The following is a 15735-nucleotide window of genomic DNA, read 5'->3' on the forward strand; positions in this document are numbered from 1 at the left end:
CTCAAAAAGTGCTTGTATATACATATAGCACGAAGCTAAGCCACGTCATGTGGCTCCAAGTACAAAAAATAAGGAAGCTAAGCCATGTCATGTGGCTTCAAGTACAAAAAATAAGAGGAGTCTATATACAAGAGGCATGAAGCCAAGCCAATGGCTTTAAGTACAAAAAAGAATAGTAGCACTACTTCTACGACTAATCCTCGCTGCCTTCCACGCTCCCTGATGCGTTGCCTTCTGCGCTCCCTTCTGCACCTCCTTCCTCGTCTTCCTCGTCGTCTTGTGCAGGGGCGCCCTGTAAACAAGGGACAACATATATCAATGTATGAAAAATCAAATCTTTACTTATAATTTTGGCATTATTTAATTACTTTCAAATACCTCGGGGGCATGTCCAGTCGCTCGGGTATACTGCTCCTCAGTAATCAACCCGTCATCATAGAAGTGCCTCCATGTATCTCCTCTGCGATGGTGGCGGTGGTAGGCTGTCTCCACTGGAGTAGGGTATCTACCCACGATCTCAAGCTGCATGACCACGATACACTTTGTGGAGGGATTAGTACAAAGAAACAACAAACCTCCTAATAAACTACATAAGCAATATAATTCGAGATCGATACTTACAAATTGGGCCTCCCATGATTCCACGCCCCCTGCTCCAAAATGCGCGCTCCCATACTCCTCCATCTGGATCCTCCGTGCCTCCACGTGCTGCAGACTGGGCTCCTCCCTCGCTGACTTCATTGCCTTCTTCCACTCACGCTTCTGAGCAGTGTGGGGCGGGCCCCTTGGAGGTTGACCTGCCTCAAGTCTAGCAAGCTCCGCTAGTGTCTGCCTCTTAAGGGAAGATCTTTTATTGCTAAGTATCGTAACAATCTTTGACTTGGCCCATTTATCTGTGAACTGGCGATTGGGGGGGTTAGGATACCTAGAGCGAACAGTAGCGAGGGTCTCATCAGCCAACCTCTTTGGGTGGTCTTTATAGTGGATAAAGCAATCTCTGTAATTGTTAGCAATTACAGAGCGCATGAAGGCCATTATGTCCTTCCCCCGCACATCCATCAAGATGCCTCCTGTCTGGATGATGTCATAATAAATCGTACCATCACCCAGAGGCACGTCCAAATCATCGGAATCATCATCCTCGGCCTCACCGCCACATGGCCCAAAGCACTGTGCCATGCATCCGCCACCGCTCTCCCTACTACTACGCCTGCCACCCTGTCGTGTGGAGCTCGTACGCTGGCCACTCGTAGCTGGGGACTGCGCGTATTCTCTGGAGTGCGTCTATTTACGCGTCTAAATGCACGTCTGAGTCTCAGTGTAAACGCGCAAATAAACGCGCAAATACACGCGCAAATAGACGCGCTAATAAACGGGATGTTAGACCGGCCCGTATTTTCTCAGGTCTAGCGCGCAAATAAACGCGGTGGTTGACGCGCAAATAGACGAGCATTTAGCCGCGCTAATAGACGCGCCCGTAATTTCTCTACTAGAGCAACGCCTATAGACGCGCCCGCTATTTTGCGCGTCTACCAAGCGCGTCTATAGTTGCTTTGTGTTGTTGTGTACTTTTTTTATTTCTTTACTCTCATTATTGTGTATAAAGATTGCTTATGAGGTTCATTTATACTTAATGGTGTATTTTAAACTTTATATCAATGCATTTTTATAGTTAAGAGTGTTTTTTAATACCAAGTGAGGTGCATATGTACACCACTTACACATAAAAGGATTTAATATGTACACTACCTTTCTAAAAGGTTTATGTACACTACCCTTCTAAGGGGTTTATGTACACCACCTTTCTAAAAGAAATGGTCATAAAAGTGTGCACACCACTTATATATAAAGGTGTTTATTTACACTACCTTTTTGAGAGAATTGGTCATCTATTAATGTTCTTAGGTGATAGTAGCTCAACTCATAAGAAGTTATGAAGATGTCTACGTAGACCACCTTTGTAAGAGTTTCGTTATGCCGAAATGTTAGTGTCTCCCCTTTTTGTTGATTTGAGGCATAGATATATGACTTGTAATACTTTATATGCTTTATCCAATAGAATCAAATTAAAGATGTAGAGAACTTCTACAATCCATAAAGATGAAGACGAGCACCTAGCTAGCAATGTATTTGACATGGCAAAATGTATATATTGTGAAGAAGCTTGTTAACTATCATGCCTATAATTTCAATTATGAAGGACTTGGCATTCCAAAGAAATGCCACACTTCTCAACATCACGTAGGAAACATATTCGAATGAAAAGTTTAACAATTTAGGCATCGATCACGATATGCGGTGACTGTTGGTGTGTTTGCTCTTCTTTTCATCGTCATGCAGCACCACTACAACCCTTACTACAAAATGAAGAGTACTGACAACAACTATCAAATCGACATTAGGAACAAGAAGTAGTTCTTGATTGGAGACCCAACTGGAGCAAAAGCACCATACTGCAGTTCCCCACGTACAAAAGATCTGTCATAATGAAAACAACTCGTGTACTGTTATGTCATATAGTAGAATCTGCGCATAATGCTGATTCCTTTCGCAATAACAAATAGGGATGTGTTAGGAAGAAGAATAAGATACTCGCAACTTGAAACTGTTTCGAAGTGAAGGCCCTGCTTCAACAATCAGAACCGTCGTTCCGAAACTCCTGCTGTGCTGCCATGAATAGACGTGGAACGGCTCCCTTGCATCGAGTAATCCGCTAGCTCTTGCTCCGACTTCTCGATGCCTTTCTTGTACATCAACGACTGAGCCTCATCATCAGAGAATCTCGACAGTATAAATATCACCACGGCATAGATGATACCGAACAAAGAGCCGATTCCTTGTACTACCTCCAGAATTAGCCTTGAAGTGTTGTCGAATTTCTCTGTTCTGCAAATATTGCACAAGTATGACCTTGGTATGGTGAAATTGACCAGGTCTTCCTTAATGCCAGCGTCTACAGTTTCCGAAATGCTCTGGAACGTTTCCGGCGACCAGAATTCTAGATTGCAGGACTCTGTTCGTGTGAAGGCATCCCCAGTAACGGAAGTTGTCGTATTACCTCCACTATAACGAAGCACCATTACTGGATCCCCTGCACTGCTTGACTGGCAATTGAAATTGATGTCAGATACGTTCACGACACCAGTAATATTTTGTTCGATGAAGGAGTAGGAGCTGTTATCTATTGTACCGCCGACGATTGTAAGGTTGAACTTCGCCAGTTCAGAATAGCTTAGATTCATGACATTGCAACTTATTCTGTAGTTCCACACGAACTGCGGAGCTACAACGGAGGTCAAGAAGATGCTCAGGCGGCGCGACTGCGCGCTACTGCAAGTTATGGGCTGCCCCGAATAGTTGAATACGGAGGCGACAGAGTAGGTGAAACTGGCATGATGAGCGTCTCTCCGATGCTTACGACAGAGGGTTGGCAAGAGTAGTCTGGAACAAAGTCGGGGCCGCGTGCCAAGGTTTCGCAATTGGGGATTCTCCCTTTGATAAGGAGGGTGGCGATGCCCACGCCGACGCATGCTAAGACGATGACCAAGAGCCCAATGACGGTAAGATTTCGAGAGAAGGGCTTGGTCTGATTGTAGGTGAGCCTCATCCTTTCTGTACTCCACTCTTCCGGGGGGAGAGCACCCTTGTAAACCTGGGAAGAGCACCTCTCTTTAGAGAAAACCTGTAAACTATATAGAATAGACCTCCAACGTTTTCATTTTCATCTCTAACAAACTGTGTTTTTCAATTTTGTAAAACAATTTAGCTATATTTTAGTTCAAAAATTCGTAAATTCTCAATAAAAACCTTCCAAAATCTCAAACCCAAGTTTCATGATTTGTTGAGAAAACTGTTTTTTTTAAACATTGACTCATATAATTATAGGCTTTCTATTGTGCACTATCTTTGTTGAATACAAAGTTCCCAACAGTTATTAAAAGTTTATTTAAGTTTATTTGGGTCTTTCTCTTGCAAGTTTTGAATCTCTATCCATGTGCACCTCAGATGGCACAAGATCGACTCAAATATAAGCGCTCACAAAGAATACATAGGGAAAATTCAAAAGGGTATAATCTTGTGCATAAGAATAATTTCAAGGTTTCTATTCACTCTGACTACCAAAGAGCATATTCTATCTCAAGAAGGGTAAACCCGACTTTGCACATGCTCTCAAGAGAGGTATGCTTGACCATAGAATGTATGTCGGTCAAGACTAGTGCAAGACTTGATAGAAATGTAATATAAATGTCCAGGTACACTTTAATAAAGTGATTGCTGGTACCTTTGCATGTGCAATCAGAAATGTAGCACATAAAGCAAACAAAATGTACCAAAGAATCAAGTCCATAACACAAAAGAATGTACCAAAGATACTCTATGTTCAAGTCAATAAAGCAAGGAAAAATGTGTACAAGAAAGGCCCACATAGGCTCCAGTAAGGTTCATGTACCAAAGAGACTCTAAGTTCATAAAGCAAGGGAAAATATGTACAAGACATGCCCACATAGGCTCCAATAAAGTTAAAACTGATGGGACATTTTGAAATCATTTAATTACACAAAACAAAGTGTATATACAAGTTATTGACTTGCCGTCCACATGTTAAAAAAATCATTCTATGCATCTTTAAGAAAGAAAACAATGGTATTCTAGTTTTTGTGGTTAACATTAGGAAAAAAGGGAGCTCATTTTGGGGCCCTGTAAGAAATTCACTATTTTCTCTTTTCTCTCTCTACAAAAGCAAGAAAATATGGATACTTGCATGAGAAATGTCAGTGTGAAAAGGAATAAATATATTCTTTCACATGCTTTACATTCAATGTTCATATAAGAGCAACACTTTTCTGTGCATAATTTGGTGATTCTGACATCGCAAACGCGTCCGGAACGGCCCAAAACCCCAAAAACGGCATTGGAAACGCTGGAATCGGACATTCGGAGGCCCGGAAACGGCCAAAAAAGGCTGAAAAGTGGGATTTGCAGCAAAACGCGATCTAGCACCTTTTGAAATCGGGTTTTGGGCCGTTCCGGACGCGTTTGCGATGTCAGAATCACCAAATTATGCACAGAAAATAAATTTTTAAAAGATTCAAATTAGATCACCTCATTAATGTGACATGCTTCTACGAACATATAGTACTATTTCTTTTTCTTATTTTCATCTTCTTTTGTTGAATTTTCAACGTTACGTTGGCCCACTCCTGATTGGTTGAGAGCCTATTTTCTCTCTCTTCTAAAAGGCCCCAAAATGAGCTTCCTTTTTTCCTAATGAAACTTAATTAGTCAATAAGTTCATGATAACTTATAACACTCAAAGATTACATCAAGCCATGTGCTATCATGATGTGAAGATGATGGGGCAAAAGTCAAGGAAAATCGTGTCATGGCTTGAAAGACATGAAGTTGTGAAGCCAACAAGGTCAAGTCAATCTCATGACATGAAAAAGGCAACTATCTAAAAGGTTCTTGAAAGTTATTGCCGATTCCAATCTGATGTTTGGAGCTTATCTTTAGTAAGATCAATATTGCCACCCAAATTAACCTATCTATAAACATCAAGTAGTTTGCTCCCTAAAAAGATCACATTGGAAATGAAAATTTGAGTCTATGCTAGGAAATATTACATATTTTGTATAGGTTTTCCAAAAAAAATAAAATGATTTTAATAACAACAAAGCACTTCCAACCATTTAAATGAAAAAATGGTGACCATTGAAGTAGAAAAAGGCCATAGATCAATCAAATAGATAGAAAGCAAAGCTGGCATGCTATATTACTAATGGTAAAATTGACACACACTATGATGCAAGTCTCATGAAGATATCTTGTGGCACACAAGGTATACCCAATGATGTTCAATCTACCCTTTTCACATGGCAATTAGGACTATAAAGACAGTGTAGGCATTTACTAGCACCATGTATTCTCGAGGTGTGCAGCGTGTGCTCCATGATATTTTTAGATACCAAGGATTAGGGGTGAAAACTTGGGTTTTCTCAAGGCTGTAATTTTCCTACATCTCATGCTATCTCCTTTGTCTTATTTGTGCTCATATAGCTTTCCATTTCCTCACATTATTCCTCTTGGCTATATCTACATAAAAACCCTTAAGAACTTGTCCTTTTTGTCACACAAGATGTATGTGCTATTTTACATCACCTCCTAATGGATGCATGTGTTCTTCATGTTTAGGATTCTTGATTTAAAAATTTTAGTCCATCATGTGGTCATGTATGGGTAGCCCATATGCCCTTGTGATGGATGGTTTGTTTGAAGTCATGATTCTATCTCTAGGGATTTGCATGAGATTTAAATCAGCTAATTAAAATCATTGGTCTAATTAATCAATCTAATGTGTACTTTGAGGGGGAAATTTATCCTAGTCATGACTGAGACCAAGAACAAAATATAGCCAATTACCATCGGGTAAACTAAATTACCACATGGTATTCAAGTACACCACACAGAACATTGTACTCATAATTTTTTGATTTAACTAAAGTCAAAGTTCAGATTTCCACTAAATAAAAGTCCAATTTTTTTGAATATCATAGTCACATGTTTTTTTTAAAATATAAATCAAAACGTATTTTGCAATGTTACTTGAAACTTTACAAACCCACTTGCATATAGTTATGTTGATCATGGGACATATGAGAAGATAAGTGTTTCTTGAGAGAGAGAGAGAGAGAGAGAGAGAGAGAGAGGTGATGTACATATAAACCTTCTTGCATATTAATCCTCATCATTAATATGTTTAAACTAGCTAGGTGGTATTGCATTTAGCGTAGCATAGTGTGTGCCTCGGTGGAGACATATGTATCATAGGGATGTTAGAGGAATGCCACATGCAAGCTCCTCTCCCATGCAACTCCTTACGAGAGTCTTGCATGCAATACGATTTTTCATTTCACTCAAATGCCTACCGGATTGTTGCACTAGGATTTCCACCGAGAAGAAAGGAGAGAGAGAGAGGGGGGGAGGGAGAGAGGGACGAGAAGAGAAGGGGATGAAGAATGAGAAGAAGGGGAATGGGGGATCGTGGCAAACTCCAAAGGCAAGCAAAGAGAACAAGAAAACCTCAATCTCAACACATGAGCAAGCAAGAAGAGAGCTTGTACTTCTCAAAGTATGCATACAACAATGAAGACCAAAGTCAACAACTTGGCCTTTTATACATGTCACCTTTTGAAGGGAGGGCCAACCATAATCTCTCTCTACCACTCTCTCTCCTCATCTTTTTACCATTCTCTTGCTCTCCTCATCCTTTTACCATTCTCTTGGGCCCATCTAGCTCTAAGCCACAATCCTAACTCCATGGAGTTATTGCCATCGTTCAAAGAATGTTGTTAACCCATTTGGTTGACATGACCCCCTTCCTATTCTTGAACCAGTAGTCCCTTGGATCATGCAAAGGTTCTGGTGGTTCTGTGTGTTGTCAATGAAGATCATTCAAGGTTGGCTCCCTTGTGCTTTTATTTGAATCTTCCTGAGCTACCTTGTAGTGTTGTTGATGCAGGATCCTTTGTTGTGGAAGTATTATTGGAAGGATTGATAAGTGAATCTATGTCTATGGTACCTCAAGGCATGAATAATTTCAATGGTGATACCTTTGGTGGAGTGATCTGAGCAGAGTTCTTGTGACCAGTCAAAGAAGGAAGAAGAAAAGGCAAAAGAAAAAAGAAGAAATCAAAAGGGTAGGTTGTTAGGAGAAGATGTTCGTAGGGGTGGATGTAGAATCCTACTAGCATTAGTGTTAGTAGAGGTAGTACTCAAGATATTATCATGTTCCTCCAAAAGTCAAAATTTGATTTGAGGGGGACCTTTAGTGGATTCTCATCAAACTATGTTTGTGACATGCCATGTCTTGTGCTTGTGAGATACATAGGAGCTCTTTTGAGCCCTTTTGATTGATTACATAGCATTTTGGCCTTTATTTGGAGTTTGTTTGAGCCCAATAAGCTTTTGATGTCATTTGGGTGAATTTTTGTCTGAGCCATCAAATCCGTCCAAAGGACTCAGATAATACATTATACAAACTCTAAAAATGAAGACTATGGTTGAAGAGGTGTATAGTATGTGGGATTCTAAGAGAGGCTTCTAAGGGATAAGTGAAAAAAAAGAAAGTTAATAAAAGAGGATGAGTTGACGTTAGATATGTGTAACTAGGAGGAGACACATGTGTTGTGAGGATGTTGGAGGGATGCCGATGGAGAACTCCTCTCCCGTGCAACTCCTTGCAAGAGTCTTGCATGCAATGTGGTCATCTGTGTCACTTAGATGTCTACTAGATCATTGCAATAGGGTTTCCACCGAGAAGAAGGGGGAGAGAGAGAGAGGAGAAGAGAAGGGGATGAAGAAGGAGAAGAAGGAGAAGAAGGGGGGAAAACTATAAAGGCATCTCTCATCAGGGATCTAAGTAAGAATTGACCATACCAGTGATGCCCCTCACAATGGAAGTCCCACAAGAACCTTCCAATGTGAACAACAAATTATCTTCCTTGTGGACAACTTTCTCAGTAGAAACTTTGGCTAAACAAAAGCACAATATCTCGGAGACATTATAATCCTACTCACATTTGATACATAGAACATATATCACTTTATTATGCTAAGTATCATAGAAGTGGTACAAGTGGGAGATCACGATATTCAATGGTGCAACACCAAAAATAGTGAATGCCAGCAATAGATCCACAAGAACCTACTTCTAAAAATGGAGTAGCTCCACAAGAACCTGCGGCAATGAATGATATCAAAAGACTTCAAGCAATGTTGTGGCCAAACAAGAAGCCAAGTGACCGCCCAAGGGGGATACAGTTCATATTCCTCATGGTGGTCACAAAATGATGTTCTTCCTAGGTCTGGGTCACAATTGATAAATGTGCCACTGCACTCACATCCTGATGTACTCACAGGTACTAAGGACATTTAGTTGAATAGAAACTCAGTTACAAGTGCTAGGTCCAGCTGTGTCCATGAAAAATCAATAAAATTATAACATGTGGGAGCCTACCTCTATGCTCACTTCAAGGCAAGTCCTAGTTGAAAATAGGACTAGGTGAAAATAGGTAGTCATTCCTGTTTAGGTCCTCAGAACAGTACACTCAGCACACCACCTCTTTCACAAGCACCACTGGGGTTAGGGATTTAAAAAGTATATTTTTTAAAATAAAAATACATACTTTTCGACTAAAGATCGTGTCCTAATGCCCTAAATGCAAAAAAGTGCATTTCTTTACACCGACTGACGATCGGAAGACCACCACATAGTACACGCTCTTACCGCATGGTACCGTTATGAAAACACCGTGCGGTGTCTAGCCATACCAAGCACTATCAATTGCCCCGTACCGTCCGTGGTCTATACTGACAGTAATTATTAGGGCATCAGCAAACACCATTGGTAACGTTCCTATACCATGCGGTACATGTCCAACTGGCATGTGTGACGCTTGGATCGTCCGATTGGGAAGGATATGAAATCATGTACGTTGAGATACCATGCGGTGCAAGAAGGGTACATGTGACAAAATCTATAAAAGGACCCCACGCCACTACTGCCCTACAAACTTATTGCTTTCCTGCCGTGACTCCCTCCAACTTTCGGTGAGCTCCTAGAGCTTTTAGAGTCGGTCAGTCGGTCTAGGTGATGACCCACCTCGGCCCGGTCGGACTCACCTTGCCTGGCTGACTATGAGTAGGATGTTTGAGAGAGGGATTGAAAGAGAGAGAGAGGAAAGAGAGGGAGGGAGAGTAAAAGAGAGAGAGGAAAGAGAGGGAGGGAGAGTAAATAGAGAGAGGAAAGAGAGGGAGAGTAAAGGGAGAGAGGAAAATAGAGAGAGGGAGAGTAAAAGAGAGAGAGGGAGAGATGGTTGTTTATGTCTCAATCAGGCTAGGAGATGATTCGTTTCGGCTGATCAAACTCTCCTCGCCTTGACTGATGTGTATAATAATAGTAAAGATCGAAGCCCCCCGCTTCGATCTTCTTATATATCATATCTATTTATGTACATAGGTGTCAGTAGAGCTGAGTTTTATCTGGATGATGGCCCGCTTTAACTGGCCGGCCGGTTTCTCCCGATAAAACTCTTCCCAACTGAATGTGTGATTGGCAAAGCTGATCTAGATCATCTTGGTTATTTGTTGTTGCTGTTATATGTTTTATATTCTTACATCCACTAGTTGATAGATTGACACTTGATAGTGACTTTACAGAATTCGCTTGTAGTGATTGCTATAGTAGTAGATTATGCTCCAAGAAATGTTCATGTTGTTGCATGTTGCTTTTGAGTGAAATTTAGTTTACACCTGCATTGTGTATTTTGAATGTTCTATATTCTGAATGTTCTTTATTTTGCAAGTGTATTCTGAATGCTCTTTATTTTTATGTTTGAGTGCTTACGAGACAATTGTTGCATGCACTAGATCACTACATTGTCTACACACCCAAGTCTCTGATGGCAACACAAGAGCAATTAAAGCATGAGATTTAGATGCTTGCCCGTAAGACAACGATCGAGCACTTGATAGGATTGACTGACGAAGAGATCCGAGCCCATGCAAGCTCTAAATTTCTTTGCAATCAAATGATATCCCGAATACTTGACCTTCTTTACGGGAGATGGCCTAGTCGCGATCGAATGACAAGGTCAGAGGTGAGGCAGATACTTGAATAATTTATCCCTCGAGTATTTGGAGATCCAGTAGGACAATGGGTATTATACAAGAAGGTGAGCAATGTAGCCTTGCCTGACAATGGAGAGGTGAAGCTTGCACTGTGGATGACTAAATGGAAGACGTCGCAAATATCTAAATTTAGAAAAAACCAGAAGAAGAAAGGGTTTGTCAGAAGGGCAATAGCCAGTGCCCTGCTCCATATGACAGATGGCTAGTGGTCCAAAAGCAAATGCTAACCCAGGCCAAGTTGAAGGGAGAGCACAGATAGAACTTTGTACTACATTTGTTGACATGTGCTCCCACACAGTACACTTTCCATTGCAAGCATTGACCTTGCACAAGTTGATGGGCAAGGAGAAGGGAAGGTATTCAGGATACAAGTGCAAAAGGTGTCCCAGGTCTTAGGCCAATAGAGTGGTATGCTAGCAAGAGGAGCAATAAAGACGATGCCCATGCTCATCTGGCACTAAAGAATGAGCTAGCGATGACAGTTGTCCATAGAGTTGTCTGTCAAGTATTGGGGTACTCACACACCCTAGAGTTATGGGTCGTCACTCCCTTTTTTAATGGTGAAACTGTGCACGACATGCTGATGTGTCTCCCACAGCGATGTGGGACATATGTGCAATGGGTTAAGACCACACATCCTAGAGAAGAACCTCGCTTTGACTGGAAATCTCCACTCACTAGGTTGCAAGCAAGGTTATTTTGTTGTCATGCATTGCCCATTTGTGTTGCTATTGCCAGTGGTTTGAAAACAGTTCACGAATAAAGATATGCACACACTGATCTGCAAGCAACCAACTACATGCTGGACTTCACGATGGATGACAGGTTTGTCCGAGTGGGGATTATTGATTGGAAAAGAAGCCTCCACTAGACCAAAAGTCGATATCCACAAGACCCATCTTTTGCTCCTCCAAGGGGATTTCCATGGTTACATCTTGATGAGCCAACTCAATGCTAATCCGATGTCCTGTTTTGATCTTGCCTTTCTTCAATTGACTGTAATAACAATGAATTTGCATGAGGGGCCATCTAGTTCACAGGCCTAGATTAGCATTAAGTCAGAATCAGACTATAATAACATGAATGACTTTTCATGAGGGACCATCTAATTCGCACACCCAGATTAGCGTTAAGCTGGAAATAGACTATAAGAACATATCAGACTGTTAGAATTTGTCAATGATCGAGAAACCATCTAATCGCATGTCATAAGCAACCATCTAATTGCATGTCATGGCTAGATGATGATGTATATTGAGAAGAGGGAGCTTTTATTCAACTTGGTGCAAACAACAATCAAGACCAAAGTCGACCATTTGGCCTTTTATACAAGTCACCTTTTGAAGGGAGGGCCAACCCTTTTTTTTTATAGCACTTTCCCTCACTTTACAACCAAGGGCTCTTGAGCCCGTAGGATGCCAAGGCATATTGCTATTCTTACCATCTCTCCCTATAAGTGGATATATCACTTGTGTTAACCATATTAAAGCGCTTCTGGTATTAGGAGGTGATCCTAACCGGTTCCCATATAGCACTTGTGTTAGCCTCGCACCTCCTAGGCTTAGGTGATTTGGGGCTCAAAATCCCGGAGCGCCCTCACACCTTCACCTGTTTATGGTGATGCATGATGCATGAGACTCAAACCTAGAGTGGCAAGTCTCAGCTTCCGTGAGACACTCAATGGTTACCCTGTCTCAGGATATTTGGGGAACAAACTCCCTGGATTGAGCTGTACTCCTTTCATGGCTATTTTTGTTGGCGTGGCTATTTTTGTGGATGTGGAGTTGAAAAGTGCAAGCTACTTGCACTCCTCATGCTTCTATGGACGTGGCCCAAAAGTGTGCATCTCCTTGTTCCTGGTGGTGGTAGCTGGAACATACAACTTGTGCCTGGGATCCTTAAATCCTTGGAGTTTGGAGCAGACTTTGGGTATTTTGGGGATCAAACTCCCTGAGTTTGAGCTATACTCCTTCCATGTGCACATTGCTTGTAATCACTGACCTTGGTGTATTTGGGTGTTAAACTCCCTTGAGCTTGTTCATTGAAGTAGATCGTTCAACCTGGTCACCTTTACTCACTGATTACCCTGCATTTGGTAGCTGTACTCTATGGATATTAACATGCCCCCTTTCTTGTTGCTAATCCGTCCTCGAGTCAACCGCGCTGAAGGAGGTTGGTGGTGAGGACTGACTACAGGATGGCGTAACGGTCCATCTACCTTGACGTGAGGCGAGTGAGGTACATGCGGTACTTCCAAAAATGTGTGGCATGCATATCTTTGTAAGTGCGGAGGTGATGCCTATGGAGATTGTGGACGCGGAGATAGAGGCAGAGGTCCTGGAACTGAGTTGGACTGACATCAAGGTTGAAGACAATCTGGTTATTCAGATTGTGGATGTGGTCGTCGATGGGTGGCTGTGGGTGGGAAGATCGCGAAGGAGCAAGAGGATGAGGCGGTTGAAACAGTAGAAGGCAAAATAGATAACATATTGACAAGGTCCCGATTAGGTAAAATTTCCTCTAGATCCGATGCAACAAATCGGCTAAATGTTTATTAAATTCACATTTTGATGCATGAAATCTTACTAAATGGTGCAAAAGGTCATGATAATCATCTAAATCATGCCTTGCCATTCGTTTTGATATGTAACATGACCCTGCTTGGATTTGTAAATCAAAAGCATCCTAAATTCTCACCTTTTAGGCCAAAACAGGAAGTGCATTAACGCACTCCCTCTTTTGGCCCAAAAGATGAGAATTTTGATGTCCTATATCTTTTGATGCAACAAATCGGCTAAATGTTTATTAAATTCACATTTTGATGCATGAAATCTTACTAACTGGTGCAAAAAGTCATGATAATCATCTAAATCATGCCTTGCCATTTGTTTTGATATGTAACATGACCCTGCTTGGATTTGTAAATCAAAAGCATCCTAAATTCTCACCTTTTGGGCCAAAATAGGCAGCGCATTAATGCGCTTCCTCTTTTGGCCCAAAAGATGAGAATTTTGATGTCTTATATCTTTTGATTTACAAATCCAAACAGGGTCATGTTACTTATCAAAACAAATGGCAAGGCATGATTTAGATGATTATCATGACCATCAAAGTGCATTTGAAGGGTTTGGGCGATGGTGTGTGGTGCAACTATGTATGTGGCTAATTGTGCAAACACCTCCATGTACATCCAGAACTCTTGTTGCTCGATGGCTTTCTATTTCTTCTTGGAGGGAGATTGTTAGGTTCCTCTCTTGTGCCAAGAGATCCTGTAAGGAGCGGATCTGTTGGTCGTGGGACTCCTATCAGCGGGCGTATTACTGCTCTACATGTGCCTACTTCTCTAGTGTTGTGTGTAGGTTTGACTCTGCCTTGTCCACCTAGTCCATGAGCATTTAGACCAGGGATTCACTAGTGGCAAGGTCATCCTTGACCTTCGTAAGAGCAAGCTCGAGCTCTTCCACCTTGGCCCGATATTCTTCTGCTCAATGTAGTGCGGCATGGCCCGTTGCCTGAGCTGTGACCATTGTCGACTGGCTTTCATGCGCAGAGAACTGGGCTTGGATGAGACTGGAGGAGAGTTGTGAGGCTTGCTCCTGCCTCCTCTGTAATATCATGCAGGTGACCAGGGGCAGTTGTGCCATGGCTTCAAAGAGGTGCAGCTCCATCACATCCGTCACAACAACACAAAGCAACTATAGACGCGCTTGGTAGACGCGCAAAATAGCGGGCGCGTCTATAGGCGTTGCTCTAGAAGAGAAATTACGGGCGCGTCTATAGGCGTGGCTAAACGCTCGTCTATTTGCGCGTCAATCACCGCGTTTATTTGCGCGTTAGACCTGAGAAAATATGGACCCGTCTAATATCCCGTCTATTTGCGCGTGTATTTGCGCGTGTATTTGCGCGTTTACACTGAGACTCAGACGCGCATTTAAACGCGGGGTTAGACGCGATCCAGAGAATACAGAAAGTGAGATTTTGGTGTACATCATTGCTTTCCAAACATTGCCCATGATTACCAAAGCACATAATTTTTTGCAAGCCCACATATACAAGAATTAAGGGAAATGAGGAGAATGAGACAATATGTAAAATAGTTTTGCCAATATCAATTGTGGGGCTACGGTTCAATCTCATCCTCGATGAGATCAACCCTTGGCAAACTATCTACTTCAAAATCCAAACAAGTGTTTAGATCTACAAATACATTCAACCCACTACTACTTGTGCCACTCATGTGCTCATCGAAATCAAGATCTCCAATGGTAGGCTCGTTCTCACGGGTAATGCCGGCCTCAATATCTATATCTCCTATCTCATGATCATCCTCCTCTCTTGTATCACGATCATCATCACGTCCATGGGCATGATCATCCTCCATATGCTCCATATTAGTAAATGTACTATACATCACTTTGGAACGTGGCATAATAGGTATGACATGCCACCACCTATTATTATCCACCATTGGTTGATAGACAACCTAATTCAAACACAAATACAATCATGTTACTTTTCTTGCATCAAATATTTAAAAGCGAGTATTTTTATGTGTGTGCACAGTACCTGTTCACATTGTTGCGGTAGTATTAGTGTGTCCTTCCTACTTTGCCAAAACTTTGTGGAGTCAATAGTTACAAAGCCACTTGCATGGCGTTTGATTATTGCATTAGGGCCTCTTTCCACCACGTCCTTAAACCACTTTACATCCAAAACATACACAAAGAAGCATCGAAAGTCAAGCATAATGATATCTTGGATTATGCCACAATAATCATCCATGACTCCATTGGCTCCCTCAAAGCTAGCAATGACGCCGCAATCTTGTGTGTTTCTCTTATCATCAATCCGTTGTGTTCGAAAATGCTTGCCCTCACACCATATAGCATTGAACATAGTGCACTACACCAAGAAAAAATCAATTAAATAAGCAATCTAAATTATAAAAACCTCCTAACTTATGCATAACATTCTATATACCGACCTTGCTCATGCATCCCCTAGCATACTCCCATTCTTCCATTGTGATATGCATCCCCTCGTCTT

Source organism: Dipteris shenzhenensis, chromosome 14, assembly GCF_047967505.1.
Source record: "Dipteris shenzhenensis isolate YYH24624 ecotype China chromosome 14, Dip_SZ_1.0, whole genome shotgun sequence".
Taxonomy (NCBI): Eukaryota; Viridiplantae; Streptophyta; class Polypodiopsida; order Gleicheniales; family Dipteridaceae; genus Dipteris; species Dipteris shenzhenensis.